This window comes from Melanerpes formicivorus, unplaced genomic scaffold (assembly GCF_026170545.1).
Source record: "Melanerpes formicivorus ecotype bairdi unplaced genomic scaffold, bMelFor1.0.p_v2 SCAF_36, whole genome shotgun sequence".
NCBI classification, from domain to species: domain Eukaryota; kingdom Metazoa; phylum Chordata; class Aves; order Piciformes; family Picidae; genus Melanerpes; species Melanerpes formicivorus.
In genome coordinates this window covers 579,701-586,590 of record NW_027142388.1, presented here as the reverse complement: position 1 = coordinate 586,590, position 6,890 = coordinate 579,701, and positions in this window count along the sequence as shown.

Sequence of the window (6,890 nt, the reverse complement as noted above, 5' to 3'; positions counted from 1 at the left end):
GGGGGGGAAGTAATCAGTGCCATCAGGAGCTACCAAGATCTTGTAGCAATAATGGGGTGGCATGAGATGGGCAAAGGGAGAATCAGAATCTTAGTTGAGGATCATCACCTCATGACAAATACTGCACATTGATGTGCTGCTTTAGAGAAGCGAGAGGAGCTCCAGGATATCACCATTTCTCAGGGATATTTTGTTTAGGGAAACAAAGAGGATTTCCAAATGCACCCAGGTGACTCTGCATTAGTAGACTGGAAAGGATTCAAGAGTATTTGCACACTTCTTTTAATGAGCTCAGCAGCTTTTTCTTGGTAAGAAGGGCATTTGCTGAATGTTTTCTTTTTTCTCCAGCACTGCCAGTTTTCACTTGAATCTCTGAACCTTTGCCAGTAGGCAAATAAAAGATGGGGTAACTGCATCTGATTACTGCAACTGATTATGAGCTTCTTCAGAAACTCTTTTTATTGATAATGAACCCTGAACTGCACTGAAGCCTGGAAATACAGACTTCATTACACATCAATTTTGAGAACCACTAAGTATTCCTCTTTTGCCTGCAGGGTTATTTTCATGTGCAGGAATTAAATAGAGCCCTGAGATGCAAGGACAAATCTCTCTGACCTGGACATCACCACAGCCACTCCTTCCAGACTGCAGGAGTCATAGTGACAATTTGGTTTGCCTTCAAACAAGAAAGGATTCCAGACTTCCAGGCCATATTCTAGACCCAGCTGTGCTAGACTAAACTCAGATTCCTAACTCAAGTTACACAGAATCACAGAATCAGCCAGATTGGAAGAAACCTCCAAGTGCATTTTCCATTTTAACTGGTACTTCTCAACAGACCAGGGATGCCCTCTCTTAGAGAAGTGAAAATGTCTCTCAGCCCTCTTTCATGATAAAAAAAAGAGGATTAAAAAAGAAAAAGTAATCAATCATTCTTTGTCTGCCTTCTTTTCCTGTGCATGCTACTAGAGGGTTTGCTTGCTATTACAAATAAAGAAGCTGACAGGCTGGTTCTTAGGTTACACAGGAGGATGTAAGACAGTCATGAGTTAAAGATCTTTCACAGAATGTTAGGGGCTGGAAGGAACCTCAAGAGATCATCCAGCCCAACCCCCCTGCCAGAGCAGGGTCACCTAGGGCAGGTCACAGAGGAACACATCCAGGCAGGTTTTGAGTATCTCCAGAGAGGGAGACTCCACAAACCCCCAGGACAGCCTGCTCCAGGGCTCTGTGGTGAGGCACTGGCACAGGTTGCCCAGGGAGGTGGTGGAAGCCTCACCCCTGGAGGTTTTTAAGGCCAGGCTGGATGTGGCTCTGAGCAACCTGATCTAGTGTGAGGGGTCCCTGTTCATGGTCCCTCTTCTGTGGCTGGAACTAGATGATGCTTGAGGTCCCTTCCAACCCTAACAAGTCTATGATTCTATAATTCTGTTATTCTAAACCATTCCATAAATACTGAATTTAGATTCTCAGGTCACCTGGTTTTCCATTTATCGGTAAAGGCAATTTTGTCATTGCATTCTTTCTCAAGTGTTGCAGTTGGATGCTGTGCAAAGCAAATCAATAGAAGGCTTTGAATGCACTCACAAGGAAATTACTTTTCTTCACAACAGATCATCTGCCTTAGAAGGAAGGGCTATGTTACCTTTTTTTTCTGGGTTTTTTAGTTACTGGTGTAACACCCCCAACTTACATGAACTAAAGATCAGGGCAGGTGTGCTTTGATAACAACATTGCTTTGTGTTAGGACATGGTTTAGTGTTGACCTTGCAGTGCTGAGTTGGTGAGGGGCTTGGAACACAAGCCCTATGAGGAGAGGCTGAGGGAGCTGGGGCTGCTTAGCCTGGAGAAGAGGAGACTCAGGGGTGACCTTATTGCTCTCTACAACTACCTGAAGAGGGGTTGTAGACAGGCAGAGGTTGGTCTCTTCTCCCAGACAGCCAGCACCAGAACAAGAGGACACAGTCTCAGGCTGAGCCAGGGGACGTTCAGGCTGGAGGTCAGGAGGAAGTTTTACACAGAGAGAGTGATTGCCCATTGGAATGTGCTGCCCAGGGAGGTGGTGGAGTCACCATCACTGGAGGTGTTCAGGAGGAGACTTGACAGGGTGCTTGGTGCCATGGGTTAGTTGGTTGGGTGGTGTTGGATGATAGGTTGGACGCGATGATCTTGAAGGTCTCTTCCAACCTGGTTTATTCTATTCTAAAAGCTTGACTGGATGATCTTGAAGGTCTCTTCCACACAAGTGCATTCTGTGATTCTGTGAATAAAGCTTCTCTTGCTTTCATTCACCCCAATTTTTTTTTTCATCTGAGCATAATGTGACTGTTGAAGGCTTTAGTATACACTGTCCTGCACTGATTTTGCTTAGGTATCAATCCATGGAGTTGAGCTTAGCTCAAACCATCCTAATCATACAGCTTTAGTCCAGCATGTGCCTTTTCAAGCTAACACATAGGCTAAACAATAATAAATTGCTTTAAACAATTAAAAACAATCAAAATGTTTTAAAATGGGCAATTTTCCCTTAACTTGGCAGATATAAACTACTTTGTTTACTACTTGCCTCTATGAAGAAATTGCTGAGAACTACAATTACTATTCATCAGTTTCCCTGTCAAGACTGCTTCAGGAACTTAGCTTTCAGGAGCCCACTTAAGCCTTGTGTTAGGTCAAGAAAAACATGAATTCACAGAGAGAGGGATTTGCTACTGATTCCATGGTTTCTATTGATGAATTCTCTGATCTAAATATGTCAGTCCTGTATCTTACAGGGCAAAGCATTCATTTTTTTTTACAGTGAGTCCTCAGAGACAATGCAGCACAAGACACTGTGGACAGATGGAGAATGAACTAAGAAAGCTTGAAGTTATTTCTGGTCTGTAAGAGAACAGCCAAAGAACTCTTCCAGGAGAGAGTGATCAAAATACCAACACTTCAGCTGCTGGTGGTACGTTAGGAAGTCCAGAAGAATAGTAACTAGGCTTCTTGATGATCTCTTTTCCTATTTCCTGCCAGTGCAGAGGTAAAGCTATATAGGCAGAGTTGCTAATCTGCAATTAGTGGACTTGCATCCTGAAGTAGGGTCAGGGCTTCCACATTTGGAGAAGCGATTGTGATTGCTCCATGTTTTGTTTCCTAACTGCTTTCACTACTGTATTTCTTCTCCATCTGTCTCCCTCCAACTCCAGCATCTCCCTTCCCATTTCCTCACAGCTTAAATTAGGGTCATTAATTTTGCATTGGAAGCATACCCAGTACTTGATTTGAAGCAAACAATGATTTTCATTCTATATCCTTGACATAAATTTACTTCTCCTCACTTAGAGACCAGCCACATGTACAATCTGTTTGGCATTCAGCCCAGCTGATGGGGTCAGAAGCTGCTGGTGAAAGGAAGAGGGAGCAGCTTGGCACAAGGAAGGTGGGACAGGATCTTCTCAAGGGAATATTCTGCCAACTGAGTTTTTTATTTCAGCAGCAGCTGATGCACTTTAAGAGCTCCCCACCTCCTCGGTTATGCCACAGCTATGTGGCCATGCTCTGAGGGGGGAGGCTGCCAAGAGGTAAGACAAAAGCATAAATGTATTTCTGTGTAATAAAAAGTTAAATAGTACCACAGTTTTATCTGTTCTTCCCAAAGCAAATGCACTTTTAGGGATGTGATGTACCTGAGATGATTGTCTGCAGGCTGGGAAGTTGAAGCCCAGACTTAGCAGGTACCATTAATGATCCTGGCTGGAGAGCAGCCAGGGAGAAAGGGACCTGGGGGTCCTGGTTGACAGTAGGCTGAATATGAGCCAGCAGTGTGCCCAGGTGCCCAAGAAAGCCAAGGGCATCCTGGCCTGCATCAGGAACAGTGTGGCCAGCAGGAGCAGGGAGGTCATTCTCCCCCTGTACTCAGCACTGGTTAGGCCACACCTTGAGTCCTGTGTCCAGTTCTGGGCCCCTCAGGTTAGGAAAGAGGTTGAGTTGCTGGAAGGTGTCCAGGGAAGGGCAACAAAGCTGGGGAGGGGTCTGGAGCACAGCCCTGTGAGGAGAGGCTGAGGGAGCTGGGGTTGTTTAGCCTGGAGAAGAGGAGGCTCAGGGGAGACCTTATTGCTGTCTACAGCTACCTGAAGGGAGATTATAGCCAGCTGGGGGTTGGTCTGTTCTCCCAGGCAACCAGCACCAGAACAAGAGGAGACAGCCTCAAGCTGTGCCAGGAGAGGTTTAGACTGGATGTTAGGAAGAAGTTCTTCATAGAGAGGGTGATTGCCCATTGGAATGTGCTGCCTGGGGAGGTAGTGGAGTCACCATCACTGGAGGTGTTTAGGAAGAGACTGGCTGGGGTGCTTGGTGCTGTGGTTTAGTTGATTAGATGGTGTTGGGTGATAGGCTGGACTCGATAATCTTGAAGGTCTCTTCCAACCTGGTCTGGTCTGGTCTATTCTATTCTAAACAAATCTCTTCTCATGTGTAAGGAGAACTTGATATCTTTTACCTAGAAGATCTGGCCTGGAAAAATACTTGAAGGATGCACACAGGGTTCAGAAAATCCCTAATTGTGGCAATTCCTCCCAACCCTGAAAAATCTCTCCATGCCTTAGAATCCTCTTGGCTGGGAAAGGGGAGGGGGAGCAAAGCTGCTTCTCCAGCAGTACTGCACAAGAAATGGCTTATCATTAAATGTTATTTAGTCCCAATTCTCAATTCTTTTGAGATGTTAGTGTTTTCCATGTGAAATGGAGGCAAAACCCACTATGTCTTTGGCCTGCTAGATTTGGTTTATTTTTTTTAATCACACACAAAACCCTTTATTAAAATGCAGCAATGAGAAATTTTAGTTCCTTTTCACATGCAGTGTATTACTAATTTTGCTGCTAACTTGTGGCTTTTGTAATTAATTTTAAGCATTGCTTGGCATGTTGTTGCAAGTCCAAGTACTGGATTTTTAATCTGTATTTTGGCTATGGACAAACCTATTCAAATAACAGAACATAGTATCCTTCAGAAGCTATTGTAGCCTATCCACATGTGTTTGACTCTCATTGGCAGATACAAGCACTGAAACCAGCAAGAATGGATCCAAGGTATAGTTACTGGGTGCCTTTGTCTAAATCAGAAGGCACTGGATGAGTCTCTACAGCCATCTAAATGCCTACAGAGGCACAGCCTGTATGTTCCAAGCCAAACATCTCACTAGTTGCCAATGTTAGTATGAAGAACAAAGAGAACAAAAATTAGCACCTTGTGACTGAGCTTTCAGAAAAGGCAGAGCAGAAAAGATGGCAAAGCCTGGACCTGTCTTGTTCAACATCTTTGTGGGTGCCATGGACAGTGGCATTGAGTGCACCCTCAGCAAGTTTGCTGATGACACCAAGCTGTGTGGTGCAGCAGACAGGCTGGAGGGAAGGGAGGCCATCCAGAGGGACCTTGACAGGCTGGAGAGGTGGGCACAAGCCAACCTCATGAGGTTCAACAAGAGCAAGTGCAGGGTCCTGCATCTGGGTCGGGGCAATCCCAGGCACAAATCCAGGCTGGGCAGGGACTGGCTGGAAAGCAGCCCTGAGGAGAGAGACTTGGGGGTGCTGGGGGAGGATAAGCTCAACAGGAGCTCTCAGTGTGCACTTGCAGCCCACAAAGCCAATCAGATCCTGGGCTGCATCAGGAGAAGTGTGGCCAGCAGGTCGAGGGAGGTGATCCTCCCCCTCTACTCAGCTCTGGTGAGACCCCACCTGGAGTACTGTGTCCAGTTCTGGAGCCCCTATTACAAGAGGGATGTGGAGGTGCTGGAAGGTGTCCAGAGAAGGGCCACGAGGATGATCAGAGGGCTGGAGCACCTCTCCTGTGAGGACAGACTGAAGGAGTTGGGGCTGTTCAGTCTGCAGAAGAGAAGGCTCCCAGGTGACCTAATTGTGGCCTTCCAGTATCTGAAGGGGGCCTACAGGAAGGCTGGGGAGGGACTTCTCAGGATCTCAGGTAGTGATAGGACTAGGGGGAATGGAATGAAGCTGGAGGTGGGGAGATTCAGGCTGGATGTGAGGAGGAAGTTCTTCCCCATGAGAGTGGGGAATGGGTTGTCCAGGGAGGTGGTTGGGGCCCCGTCCCTGGAGGTGTTTAAGCCCAGGCTGGATGAGGCTCCGGGCAGCCTGATGTAGTGTGGGGTGTCCCTGCCCATGGCAGGGGGGTTGGAACTAGATGATCCTTGTGGTCCCTTCCAACCCTGACTGATACTATGATACTATGAATAAGGCTGCACAAGTGTCTAGTTAGGCACTTCAAGACAGTTACCCTAAATCTATGTCTCTATTTAAAATGTTTTGTTTTTTTCTTTCAAGTGCTGCTGCTTTCTGCCAGCCCCAAAGCAAAAATGAAACAAACCAACCAAAAATAATATTTATTTTTTAAATCACAAAATTTAAACTCACAGTCTGCAAAGGTTTTTAGCACGTTTGGGGAATTGATCCAATGATTTTGTCACACCCTGGCCTGTTGCAGCCCGGCACACTCATTGCCAGCCCTCCTAAAGGTGAGTCAGAGCACGCCAAGGCCCTTCTCTAAGGTCACTGTGCCAACCTCCCTCTAACGTTCAGGCAGCTCATGCTGCACCATGTGCCAAGTGCTTACCCAGCCCCTGCCCGTGAGGCCTGCTGAGTCCTTTCCGGGGCTTCCTTCCTCTTCGGCAGCTGCCGCACCATCTTCCCTCCCGCCCGCGCCCCGAGACGGGCAGGGCTTGGACCCTGTCATCTGGGAGCAAGGCTATGAAGAAGCAGGGACCTGGCTCTTAGAGCACGTAGGAAGTTATCTCGGCATCAGAGGAGATTATCACAGCGGTCTGTTGTGTTTCTTTAAAAAATAACCGACCAACAAAAACAGCCAAACCACAGGGCTGGTGATGTGTGCCT